Source organism: Phyllobates terribilis, unplaced genomic scaffold (genome assembly GCF_046119375.1).
Source record: "Phyllobates terribilis strain yellow unplaced genomic scaffold, ASM4611937v1 Scaffold_12__6_contigs__length_324123572, whole genome shotgun sequence".
Lineage (NCBI taxonomy): Eukaryota > Metazoa > Chordata > Amphibia > Anura > Dendrobatidae > Phyllobates > Phyllobates terribilis.
In genome coordinates, this window is record NW_027362772.1 from 252,218,042 (window position 1) to 252,232,204 (window position 14,163).

General features: G+C 42.8%; 1 long non-coding RNA gene across 4 annotated transcripts; it reads left to right on the forward strand.

The window, feature by feature from the left end:
- Positions 1-606: 606 nt before the first annotated feature.
- Positions 607-3,027, forward strand: LOC141171571 (uncharacterized). Of its 4 annotated transcripts, XR_012252344.1 has the most exons (7): positions 607-1,907; positions 1,991-2,091; positions 2,174-2,315; positions 2,399-2,532; positions 2,606-2,702; positions 2,772-2,841; positions 2,921-3,009. It is a non-coding gene; the product is annotated as an uncharacterized lncRNA (long non-coding RNA). The 4 variants fall into 4 exon arrangements; XR_012252342.1 differs by having other exon boundaries at positions 2,606-3,027; XR_012252343.1 differs by having other exon boundaries at positions 2,399-2,841.
- Positions 3,028-14,163: the final 11,136 nt, after the last annotated feature.

A 14,163-nucleotide genomic window follows, 5' to 3' on the forward strand; every position in this document is an offset into this window, starting at 1 on the left:
CCGGTATCCAATGCCTGACAGCTAACCTTTCTAGGTTAGTTGACCACCACCTACAAGATTTAGTCCCGACCCTACCTTCCCACTTAAAGGATAGTAAACACACCATCCAGATATTAAATGATATTCCGTGGCAGAAACACTACATTCTAGGCACAATGGATATAACATCCCTATACTCCAACATCCAACATAAAAAAGGATGTGAGGCCTCCCGCCATTTTCTTCAACAAAATATGCCCCCAGAACAAAGTGCGTTCATTGCTGAATGTATGCACTTCATTCTCACACATAACTATTTTCTATACGAGGGGAACTACTACTCCCAGCAGTGGGGCACCACCATGGGTACTAGGTTCGCGCCCAGCTACGCCAACCTATATGTTGGCAGATGGGAATCATTAGCCATCCACCCTGGAGGCATCCTACAGACGAACTTGGTCCTCTGGCGGAGATTCATAGACGATATTCTTTTTATCTGGTCAGGTGACCAATCCTCTCTAAACATATTCCTACAACAAATAAATAAAAATGACTTCTTCCTGGAGTTCACATCGTCTACTAGTACCACGACAATAAATTTCCTTGACCTCAACATATACATTGAGGACAATCATATTCAAACCCGCACCTACCATAAACCTACCGATGCAAATGGATATATTCCAATGGATAGCAGCCATCTTCCAAATTGGCTTCTGAATGTCCCCCGCAGTCAATATCTGAGACTACATAGAAACTGTTCAAAACCTAAAGATTTCAACACAGAAGCAGAGCAACTAACAAAAAAAACTCCTGGAAAGGGGTATAACGCCCAATTTCTCCATAACACAGCTCAAAAAACAGCAGCTATACCATGAGAAAGCCTCCTCAGTGTGTCCACCACAAACAAACCAAAACAAGACAAAAACAAATACAACATAGATATCCCCATCATTACACCATACTGTGCAAATACCCATCTCTTTAGGAAAATCGTGGAAAGACACTGGTACACATTAAAAGATGACAAAATAATAGGGGACCAGGTGACCACTAGACCTAGATTCATATTCAGGAAAGCACGCAATCTAGGGTCAATTATAGCACCCACTGTAAAAAATAACAAAGCTAGAAATGAACCATATACCCCATTTCAGCAGAGGATAAAAGGCTTTTTCCCATGCAAAATGTGCAAATCAATATTAACACAAAAACAAAATATGGTTAGCCACCAGGAAGAGTCATATCCCATTACAGATTTCATAACCTGTACCACCACAGGGGTTATTTACGGGTTACTATGTCCATGTGGAAAAATGTACGTAGGTAGAACAAAACGACCTATGAATACCAGAATAAATGAACACCTACGGAACATTAAACATAAGTACACTGGCCACCCATTATCTAAACACTTTATGGAGAAGCATAATGGATCTATCAAAGGGGTTAAAGTGACAGGCAGACAGACAATACATAGACACTGGAGACAAGGAGATTTTATTAAGAGTATGTCTATAAAGGAGAGCGAATGGATATTCAAATTAAACACTCTAAGACCAAAGGGACTGAACTGCGAAATTGAGTTGTTTGCCTTTAATGACTGACAGGCAGACCTCAATTATCCCATCATCTCAAAGGTATATAAAGACAGCACGTAGCTAGCTAGGACTATCCCTGATGAAGACAGCCGCAGCTGTTGAAATGCGTTGGAATCTGTCCCTAACTAGCTAAGGAGGCGCTCTCAGGCCTCCGTACCTCGTGCACTCCTTGCACCACGTGACGCCGCGTCATCCAGAACCTCTCGCGCGCTCTCTGCAGGGAGCGCATCCCCTCCCAACCCAGAAGTACGCGAGCCTGCGGCAGTCACCGGCCGGGACTCCACTCTCGCTCCGGACCTCTGCACACCCAGACTGAACTCCTGGACTGTGAGTATCACGTAGTTTTGGCCCTGGACACGCAGACCTTCTAACTGTAAGTAACCTCTTACACTGTGCTACCACCCTTCCAGCCAGAGCCTCCTGTTGCATCTTCCTCACCAGGACAGCCACCACTGTCAAACTACAAGACGGTAAAGCTCTATCAGAGCCTAACACGACCTATCCACATCCTGTGAGTACCTAGTAAACCGGGCCACACATGACAGATATCATAACCTGTACCTCTACTCACACCAGTACACTTGTCTCTTCAGGACTTGGCTGTTACCTAGACTTCTCTCTAACTCAGCCAGAGACCTCTGCTGCACCCATTAGGACAGCAATCACCCTCCAAGCCAACATCATCCCTACTAGGCTATACAGCTCCATCTGAACCATATACATCCACTAAAAAGGGTGAGTAGTTCTATACGTCAGACCACCATCTGACAGCATCACAATCAGTATCCCTGCTTATACTGTCACACCCTTTTCCATAGAACGTTGTCTACACTCCTGATCCGGCTTTGCTCTATCAGACCACACCACGTGGCAATATGGACACTTGAAAAATTAGATCGACCTCTAGTCCTTAAGCACAAGCCGAGGAGCCCCACAAGGATCCTCCAACCAGGTGACTCCTAAGTACCCTTCAACTTCAATACCTTAAGTTTACACCAGTCGATTAATACACTGTCCTTCCACAGATAACCCTATAGGAACCTCATCTATAAGGACAACAGCCCTCGAGGACACCTGCACAGCCAGCCCCCGGCAACGTGTCCATCTCCTATCCAATAACAGGTAACTCAATACTCCACCTACCTCTCAACACATATCTGCCTTACTATAACCACCCATCCTCTATTTTAGATACCACTAGAGTGAACCAACCAGATTATAACCATCTGTCCTGAAGAGATACGCCCTTGCATCTCACCAGGTAATCTTAAGAACACAAATACTGCGCTACTACCCTCCTACTAGACCTAACTACCCCCTCTATTTGTTTCTCTTACTAGGTCTGCGCAGTCACACCACCTAGCCACCCAAAAGCATCATCGTACTCTAAAGAACCCCAAGAGCACCGAACTGTATTGATAGCCTGTATTATTAACTTATAATATTAACCTGTATTTGACTATTTATTGTTTTTTAAATATTGTTTTTACGCTGTCTAAATACCAATACACAGCTTCTGTATTGTACTACTATTTTAAAAAATCTTTTAACCTATGGTCCAATAAAGAAACAATTTTTTAATCCTCCCTCTCGAATCCGCCTCACTACTGTCAGCGCGAATTTATACCTAAACTATAAGCAAATATAATAAACTTAGAAGCATATTTTTCCTATAACATATATTACTTTCTCCACTTATGCGCCATTTCTCCTCTGCCTAATGAACTCATCATTAACTCAGGAAACACAGCTAAAGTTTGTCTTGCTCAATACAAGATAGACTGCCTGCTCAAGAGAGGTGGAGGAAAGAGCAGAGAGAGGCAGAGACACACACAACCTGCTGCTGCTTTCTAGTAAGTGTTTCTTCTCGCCCAGAGCTGGATTCACAGGTACACACATGGTCAAAATTGTTGGTACCCCTCGTTTAATGAAAGAAAAACCCACAATGGTCACAGAAATAACTTGAATCTGACAAAAATAATACTAAATTAAAAATCTATGAAAATGAACAAATGAAAGTCAGACATTGCTTTTCAACCCTGCTTCCACAGATTTAAAAAAAAAATTAAACTCATGAAAAAGGCCTGGACAGAAATGATGGTTCTTCTTAACTTAATATTTTGTTGAACAACCTTTTGAGGCAATCACTGCAATCAAACGATTCCTGTAACTGTCAATGAGACTTCTGCACCTCTCGATAGGTATTTTGGCCCACTCCTCATGAGCAAACTGCTCCAGTTGTCTCGTGTTTGAAGGTTGCCTTTTCCAGACGGCATGTTTCAGCTCTTTCCAATGATGCTCAATAGGATTTAGGTCAGGACTCATAGAAGCCACTTCAGAATAGTCCAATGTTTTCCTCTTAGCCATTCTTGGGTGTTTTTAGCTGTATGTTTTGGGTCATTATCCTGTTGCAAGACCCATGACCTGCGGCTGAGACCAAGCTTTCTGACACTGGGCAGCACATTTCTCTCTAGAATCCTTTGATAGTCTTGAGATTTCATTGTACCCTGCACAGATTCAAGACACCCTGTGCCAGATGCAGCAAAGCAGCCCCAGAACATAACAGAGCCGACTCCATGTTTCACAGTAGGGACAGTGTTCTTTTCTTGATATGCTTCATTTTTCCATCTGTGAACATAGAGCTGATGTGCCTTGCCAAAACTTCCCAGAAGCTTTGTGGCTTGTCAACATGTAGTTTGGCAAATTCCAGTCTGGCTTTTTTATGATTTTTTTTCAACAGTGGTGTTCTCCTTGGTCGTCTCCCATGAAGTCCACTTTGGATCAAACAACGACGCATGGTGCGATCTGACACTTATGTTCCTTGAGCTTGAAGTTCACCTTTAATCTCTTTAGAAGTTATCCTGGGCTCTTTTGTTACCATTAATATTATCCGTGTCTTTGATTTGTCATGAATTTTCCTCCTGTGGCCACATCCAGGGAGGTTGGCTACAGTCCCATGGAACTTAAATTTCTGAATAATATGTGCAACTGTAGTCACAGGAACATCAAGCTTCTTGGAGATGGTCTTATAAACTTTACCTTTAACATGTTTGTCTATAATTTTCTTTCTAATCTTCTGAGACAACTCTTTCTTTTGCTTCCTCTGGTCCATGTTGAGTGTATTACACACCATGTCACCAAACAGCACAGTGAGTATCTGTAGCCCTATATACAGGCCCACTGACTGATTACAAGATTGTAGACACCTGTGATGCTAATCAGTGGACACAACTTGATTTAACATGTCCCTTTTGTCACATTATTTTCAGAGTACCATCATTTCTGTCCAGGCCTATTTCATGAGTTTCATTTTTTTTTTTTTTTAATTCTGTGGAAGCAGGGTTGAAAAGCAATGTCTGACTTTCATTTGTTCATTTTCATAGATTTTTAATTTATTATTACTTTTGTTAGATTCAAGCTATTTCTGTGACCATTGTGGGTTTTTCTTTCATTAAACGAGGAGTACCAACAATTTTGACCATGTGTGTATACTGCTCAATAATGTAGTCTTATGTTCTCGACGCTGCTGCTGCCTCTGAGGGTGTGCTAAACAGAGGCTGGGGAGCAAGAATCCTTCATTTCTCTGCAATTTGTATGGGAAAATTGCAGATGGAAAAACTGATGAAAAAATGTAGGATACTTGTCATATAAAGGCCAGAAACAGTGTCAATCCTTAAGTACACAAGAGTAACGCCTTATTCTGTAGAGTCAACCTGAAACTACAGCAACGCTTTAAGGCAGAATTATTTTGCGCCATCAGTTAGTGACCTGTGTCATAGAATGACCTTCTGGACCATAAAATGGTATTCTCTGTGCCAAAATGTTATATGTAATTTCATGATAGAACCTACTACTGTCGGCACAAATAGGCAATATTTGAAGTAAGTGAATTTATTTAGCCCAAAATAATGAGACAGATAATATCCAACGTTTTGGCCTAATGGCCTTTGTCAAGGTTATCTGTCACAGGTACTCATCTAAGATAAATCTTAAGAGAGGTGAATTCATGTGTAATGGGTCTGGCGTGTGGTCACACGGCTGTCTATTTTCCGGTGGCACTATACTTTTGGAGTGGCGTGGATCCCTTTATATATATTTTACAACCTACTACTGTGTCACTGAACTAATTTTGTGACACAGAATTTTTACATAGAATAACATCTAATGATAAATTGTAATTATATATATATATATTGTGGTAAAGCGACTTGCTCGGCTCTCCGGAGGCAGACACAGGACTCACGGTTCGGGTAAACTTCCTGCGAGTTTATTGTGCGGCATAATCTCCAGCAGCATCCCATAAAAATGAACAGTCCCTCTCGGGGTTAACGGGAAAACAAAAGATAAAGCATAACAGAGTCCTTTAGCCAGCGAGGCTCTGCCTGCTGCAGGTAGCACAGTGAAGTCCCAGCAGCACCAGTCCTCCGGTGTTGCTCTCTGGCTTCAACCCAGCACAGCCTGGAGACTTCCCTCTCCAGACCACACACTGCCGCCAGGAAACAAAAATGACTGAGCATTTAACCCTGCTCCGCCACACCCTGAGGGGAGGTAGGGGGAATGGCTTCCCACCCTCTGCCATTCCCATAAAACCACACCCTTTAAGAAAGTTAACTCTCAGCATATAACATGCTGGCAGAAATTTAGTAGGTTGCAGTTCACAAAGAAGAGCAACCTGAGCGACACATAACTCCCCTCGTATATCACACAAGTGACTGTCACAAAAAAATATATATATATACTGTATATATACAGTACAGACCAAAAGTTTGGACACACCTTCTCATTTAAAGATGTTTCCGTATTTTCATGACTATGAAAATTGTACATTCACACTGAAGGCATCAAAACTATGAATTAACACATGTGGAATTATATACGTAATAAAAAAGTGTGAAACAACTGAAAATATGTCTTATATTGTAGGTTCTTCAAAGTAGCCACCTTTTGCTTTGATGACTGCTTTGCACACTCTTGGCATTCTCTTGATGAGCTTCAAGAGGTAGTCACCGGAAATGGTTTTCACTTCACAGGTGTGCCCTGTCAGGTTTAATAAGTGGGATTTCTTGCCTTATAAATGGGGTTGGGACCATCAGTTGTGTTGTGCAGAAGTCTGGTGGATACACAGCTGATAGTCCTACTGAATAGACTGTTAGAATTTGTATTATGGCAAGAAAAAAGCAGCTAAGTAAAGAAAAATGAGTGGCCATCATTACTTTAAGAAATGAAGGTCAGTCAGTCCGAAAAATTGGGAAAACTTTGAAAGTGTCCCCAAGTGCAGTTGTGAAAACCATCAAGCGCTACAAAGAAAGTAGCTCACATGAGGACTGACCCAGGAAAGGAAGACCAAGAGTCACCTCTGCTTCTGAAGATAAGTTTATCCGAGTCACCAGCCTCAGAAATCGCAGGTTAACAGCAGCTCAGATTAGAGACCAGGTCAATGCCACACACAGTTCTAGCAGCAGACACATCTCTTCAACAACTGTTAAGAGGAGACTTTGTGCAGCATGCCTTCATGGTAAAATAGCTGCTAGGAAACCACTGCTAAGGACAGGCAACAAGCAGAAGAGACTTGTTTGGGCTAAAGAACACAAGGAATGGACATTAGACCAGTGGAAATCTGTGCTTTGGTCTGATGAGTCCAAATTTGAGATCTTTGGTTCCAACCACCGTGTCTTTGTGCGACGCAGAAAAGGTGAACGAATGGACTCTACATGCCTGGTTCCCACCGTGAAGCATGGAGGAGGAGGTGTCATGGTGTGGGGGTGCTTTGCTGGTGACACTGTTGGGGATTTATTCAAAATTGAAGGCATACTGAACCAGCATGGCTACCACAGCATCTTGCAGAGGCATGCTATTCCATCCGGTTTGCGTTTAGTTGGACCATCATTTATTTTTCAACAGGAAAATGACCCCAAACACACCTCCACGCTGTGTAAGGGCTATTTGACCAAGAAGGAGAGTGATGGGGTGCTACGCCAGATGACCTGGCCTCCACAGTCACCAGACCTGAACCCAATCGAGATGGTTTGGGGTGAGCTGGACCGCAGAGTGAAGGCAAAAGGGCCAACAAGTGCTAAGCATCTCTGGGAACTCCTTCAAGATAGTTGGAAGACCATTTCCGGTGACTACCTCTTGAAGCTCATCAAGAGAATGCCAAGAGTGTGCAAAGCAGTCATCAAAGCAAAAGTCTGTACTGTATATAATTTTTTTCTACAATTTATTTTTTTTTACAGATGACTATTTAGCAGAAACTCTCATATTATGTCATTTTGTGATGCATCATTTTAATCCACTTATTTTACCTAATTAACGTATTTCTTTCTTGGTACATATTTTATTAAAACAAATTTAATTTTCCAGGTTGTAATTGTGACCCCACATAGATTTTGGCTGCATTTAATAAGGTTTTTCCAGATCCCCTATGGAGACATTTCCTAGTTATGCTGTTTTGTAAGCAATTACTTTCCAGGCTCAAACAGCTTCAGACCACTATGTTTTTCCCTGCGATTAACATACAGTTGAAACCAGAAGTTTCCATACACTATATAAACAGACACATATACGTGTTTTTCTCAATATCTGACATGAAATCAGAATAAACCTTTCCCGTTTTAGGTCAATTAGGATTACCATCATTTTTAATATTTGCCAAATGCCAGAAGAAAGAGAGAGAGAGAATGTTTTAAGGCATTTTTATTACTTACTACAAAGTCAAAAGTTTACATACACTAAGATTATTATGCTTTTAAACAATTCTGGACTGACCATATGATGAGGTCATGTGTTTGGAAGCTTCTGATAGGTTTTTTGGCAACATCTGAGTTAATTAGAGACACACCTGTGGATGTATTTTAATGCATACCTGAAACACACTGCTTCTTTGTGTAGCATCATGGGAAAGTATAAAGAAATCAAAAAGCAAAATATGCAATTATATGGCATGCTTTAGGGTCATATGTTTGACAATTTCAGAAAAGTGCTGCAAAAGATGAGTTAGTCATAGTATATGCATCTGATGGTCACAATAATTTAAAAAAACAAAACTGATTTTACTACTTTTATGTAGGAACTTGGCTGGGAATACACATCAATTTTTCCAAGCAGGAATTCCACTCTTGACTACCCCAAGGAAAGAACGACGGGGGCCAGAAACCAGCTCCGGATTACGTAATTACATGTTGTATCAATTGTTTTCTAAATAACGGATTCTTTGTTTTACATTTTTGTATAGTTCTTGTGTAAATATTTATTTCACAGTGTGATACATGGGAATGAACGATGGATCCTTGTGCATAAGCATGCTCTTCTCTCTAGCTAATATATTCAGAAAAGCTCAGTGTGTTCTTGATCTGCCAGTCTTGTGCGGAAAGCATACAGATGAGCCCTTTGTAAGGCGAGCGTGGAGGAGACGTAAAAATGATTCCTAGAGGGAAGGAAGGTGCCGGTATTATCACGTTTCAACAAGACGTGCCATGGCATATAGACTGGAGGCAGCTGAATGAAATAAGCCTACGCTGAAGACACTCACCTGGGGCGTGCGTGGACGACGGCACACGCTGATTCACAACCTTCCAAGTGCAAGTCACACAAAAGCGGGGGTACGTTTTTCTAGGAAGTGGTGAGTAATCCAGACTCGGTGCTTGTCAAAGAAACTATGGCAACCTGGTCTTTTCATCATTATTGACCCTAGAGTGCAGTAGACGTACCAGCGACTAGGTATTCATTGCAGACGCAAGACTGCAGACGACCTTTGATATGGATGCACTTTGGATGTTTATGAAGAAAATGATAGTTTTCCACCAAAACTAAAAAAAAAAAAATACTAGTAAATAAAAATTTTGGAATTCTTGTCCTCTGTCAAAGTATTTATTTTATTCACTTCATTCTGTAGCGCTTCACAAACATTATCATCACTGTCCCCATTGGGGCTCACAATCTACATTCCCTATCAGTATGTCTTTAGAGTGTGGGAGAAAACCAGAGAACCAAGAGGAAACCCACGCAAACATGGAGAGAACATACAAACTCCTTGGTAGGATGTGAACCCATGACCCCAGCGCTGCAAAACAGAACCACCGTGCTGCCCATCTTACTAATATTTCAGGGCTAAATCACACTTCTGTATTAAAGGTTCACATTATGTTAAATGCACACAGTACGGATTTTTCACATAGATTTGCATATGGAAACTCCACAATATAAGGCCTCCATCACACATCCGTCTTTAAACACGCGTGTGAAAAAACGGTTCCGGAGGCACCAGTGTTTTGGATCAGTGTGTCCGTTTTTAACATCAGTGTTTTTTCGGTATGACTAAAGAAAGGAATAAATTACAAAGCTTCTTCCATCCTTTGCAATGTTAGACACGGACGGTACACTGATGTCATCCGTGTGCTGTATGTGTTTTTCACGGACCCATAATATGGTATCTGTGAACAAAATGGATACCACACATACTGGATACACAAACATGTCAAGGAGGCATAATACAGTACCAGCTAAGGCTAGGCTTACACACTCCGCCAAACGCTACAATCGGGATTTCTGTTGGAATCCCTTAAAAAAGGATCCTGACGTAGCCATTCAACTAAGTCACTTTGGACACTGTTTGACTTTCGTCCTGGCAGTGTTCATCTTTTTCACACATTCACAAAAACATGGCAGACCACATTTTTTTGCATGTCTGAAAAAGACGACCACTGCCAGAATGGAGGCCAGTGTCCATAGTGACTGGCTCCGTCGGTATCCTGTTTTTCAGGGATTCTAACAGACATCCCAACATAGTGCTTGGCAGAGAGCTCTGTAGGTGCCAAGCCTAAATAGATGAGATTATGAACAGTGGCGTACCACCAATGGCGGCAAGCCACGCGACAGGAGAGAATGGCAGCAGAGCTGCAGAGATCCGTCCTCTGCTTCCTGCCCGCCGCTTCCTCCCTCACACAGGCACGCACTGCTTGATAACGTCATCATGCAGCGCGGGCCTGTGTGAGGGAAGAAGCTGCAGACAACAAGGATGCTGCGGGGAAATGGGCAGAGGTAAATGTTTTTTTTATTTTTACTGAAATGCTGGGGAGGGGAGGTGGGTGAGAGCAATGATGGGGATGGTGGGGCAGGGGAGAACAATAATGGGGCTGATGGGGCTGGGGAGAGCAATGGTGGGGCTGGGGAGAGCAATAATGGGGCTGGGGAGAGCAATAATGGGGCTGGGGAGAGCAATGGTGGGGCTGGGGAGAGCAATAATGGGGCTGGGGAGAGCAATAATGGGGCTGATGAGAGCAATGGTGGGGCTGGGGAGAGCAATGATGGGGCTGCGGAAAACAATGATGGGGCTGGGGAGAGCAATAATGGGGCTAGAGAGAGCAATGGTGGGACTGGGGAGAGCAATGATGGGGATGGTGGGGCTGGGAAGAGCAATGATCGGGATAGTGGGGATGGGGAGAGCAATGATGAGGGTGGGGAGAGCAATGATGGGGCTGGGGAGAGCAATGATGGGGATGGTGGGGCTGTGGAGAGCAATGATGGGGCTGAGGAGAGCAATGATGGGGCTGAGGAGAGCGATGATGGGGCTGATGGAGCTGGGGAGAGCAATGATGGGGATGGTGGGGATGGGGAGAGCAATTATGGGGCTGGGGAGAGCCAATGATGGGACTGATGGGGCTGCGGAGAGCAATGATGGGGCTGGGGAGAGCAATGATGGGGATGGTGGGGCTGGGGAGAGCAGTGATGGGGCTAGGGAGAGCAATGATGGGGATGGTGGGGCTGGGGAGAAGAGTGATGGGGCTGGGGAGAGCAATGATGGGGATGGTGGGGCTGGGGAGAACAGTGATGGGGATGGGGAGAGCAATGATGGGTTGCTGGGAGAACAATGACGGGGGTGCTTGGAAAGAGAAATGATGGAGGTGCTGGGAGAGAGTAATAATGGGGGGCTGGGAGAGCAATGACGGGGGTTGCTGGGAGAGAGCAATGATGAGGGTGCTCGGAGAGAGCAATGACGGGGGTGCTGGGAGAGAGCAATGACGGGGGTGCTGGGAGAGTGCAATGATGGGGGTGCTGGGGGAGAGCAATGATGAAGGTGCTGGGACAGAGCAATGATGGGGGTGCTGGGAGAGCAATGATAGAGGTGCTTGGAGAGAGCAATGATGGGGGTGCTGGAAGAGCAATGATGGAGATGCTGGGAGAGAGCAATGATGGGATGTGCTAGGATAGAGCAATGATGGGGGTGCTGGGAGAGAGTAATGATGGGGGTGCTGGGAGAGAGCACTGACGGGGGTTTCACTTTGCTTGTACTGTAAAGCCTTGTATATTTTCCATGTGCACATAGCCTTACAGTTAATTGGGGAGAGTCACAGAGACTGAATAATTGATATTATTTGAGATTATAGTTCATGGGGGCCACAGTGTTGCTTATCACTTTATATTTTGATTACTAAGTGGCTAATAGTATATTAATGGTGGGGTACATATCTGTATTCAGGGGCGCAGTGCGGGGGAGACACATGTATGTATACAATATATGTGACCTTGTTATTTTCTAGGCTGGAGATCATCGTGACAAGACGAGTCGTGACTGGGAGATGTCGACATGAAGGTCTGACCAGATGGAGAAGAAGCAGCAGAAACCGACTCTGATCAGATGAGACGTTAGCGGTAAGTGCCTGGATGTAAATATTATTCTGTATCTGCACTGTGATAATGTTATCTGCAAAATCCCTTAGGCTGCATTCTCACATTTGTGTGAAATGTCCGTGTGCTGCCAGATTTTTTTATCGGATGGTTCACGGACTCGTGCAGTTTTATAGATCCATTCACACATCCATGAAAATCACGAATCTGAGAATGAGATCCGTGAGGGTCAGAGAATGTTCTGATCCGATTTTGAGGATTAGAATAGGACATGATCAATGCTTCTGTAAAATCGGTCAGCACACCGACACTGCACACAAATACTGGAATGTAGCCGTATTATGTATAGCACAGTCCCTTAGTATATAGTGTACTCACTTAATATGTATAGCGACATCCTTAGTTATATAGTTTCATCTTTTATTATGTATAACAACGTCACTTATTACGTACCATCCTCTCTAGGGGGTCACAGTTGGGGGATCATACTGTGTTGGGGTCACTATACTTTGCCTTGGGAGTTGATCTGGGGTACAGTAGGGTCATTATACTGCGCATGTGGAGGCATTCACCATGGGGGTATCATACTGGGTTTGGGGGACACTTTTGTTGGCATCATACTTTATGGGGCAATGAAAGAGGGATCTAGGACTTCAGCAGGAGGAAAATTACTATGTAAAGGCTGGAAAGTTGTGAGATCTGCTCTTCTGTGACCCCGACAATTATTTACATTTTTTTGAGGGGGGTGGTGGGCCCAATTAGAATTTCTGCTATGGGACCCCATGATTCCTATGTATGCCCGATTATGAAAATATCATTTTGAACCCCTCAACAAGGACTTTGCTGTGGATACCTGCACCAAATCACCTACATGTATTCTAATGCAGGAAAAAAATAATATATAACAATGCATTTAAATAGTTTTATTCACATTTCTATTTTTTATACAGCCATTTTCAATGCACATTTCTATTTTTTTCTTAAGTAAACAGCTTATTTCAATGTATTTGTACACGTAGTGTTTTTTTGCCCATAGGTGGAAATAGGCAGAAATTAAACATGTTGGCACAGTTCACACTTGCATATTTGTTCAGTTCTCTTTCACTTGTGCTTCTGTAACAAATCCAAAAAACTTGCAGAAATTGTCAGCAATCAGGAGTGTAGCCTAAAGCACAAGTATTTTTGGTAGTACGTGACCAAATGACATATGACACCAGCCTACTAAATACTGTTCCTAAAGCCCATACACAAGAAAGGTGATGAAAATGAACACATTACAACCATAATTAATGTTTATTTGGTAAAGTATAACTAACGCTCGTTTTTGACTCCCGATAATACAGTGTCAGATCTGGAAATACATCAGTTGTGTTTTTTAACGTTTTTGTCCTATAGATCTTTTATGCGTGAAGAACGTTGGCAGAAAAATGATCCTCCTGATCCTCGGCATTTTTGAACCGCTGTTTTGGCCAATAATGACTAACATTCAACAGACAATTTCGTTTTTATCAAAGTGACAAAGGGAATGTGAGTTTGAAACAGGGAAAATTGGGTTAGGTAGAAAAGGTGCTTAGAAGGTGCTTGGAAGGTGCAATGTAATCTATGAACACCTTTCTAGAAAAATCTACATGAACTGCAAATGAATACAAGCAGACATCAAAGTATTTCTGCAAAGGAGCTTATTTTCTCCAATTATATGGCAAGGATCCTCATAAGAGGATTTCTTACTTAAGAGGATTCTTGCTTTGCAGCTCCGTTGAGTTTCCGCATATCCAACCAAACCTATTGTCTTCTGAAAAAATGTTTTCTTTCCTTTGGATGATATAACATTATTATTCAGTTACATAATGACCTATATTCCTGACTTAACGTGGCTCTAATCTATGGCCAAGGACGCTGCAATGCGTAGCAGTGCGGTTAGCGATGACTAGACGTCCACCTTCATGTACCCTTCTTTATC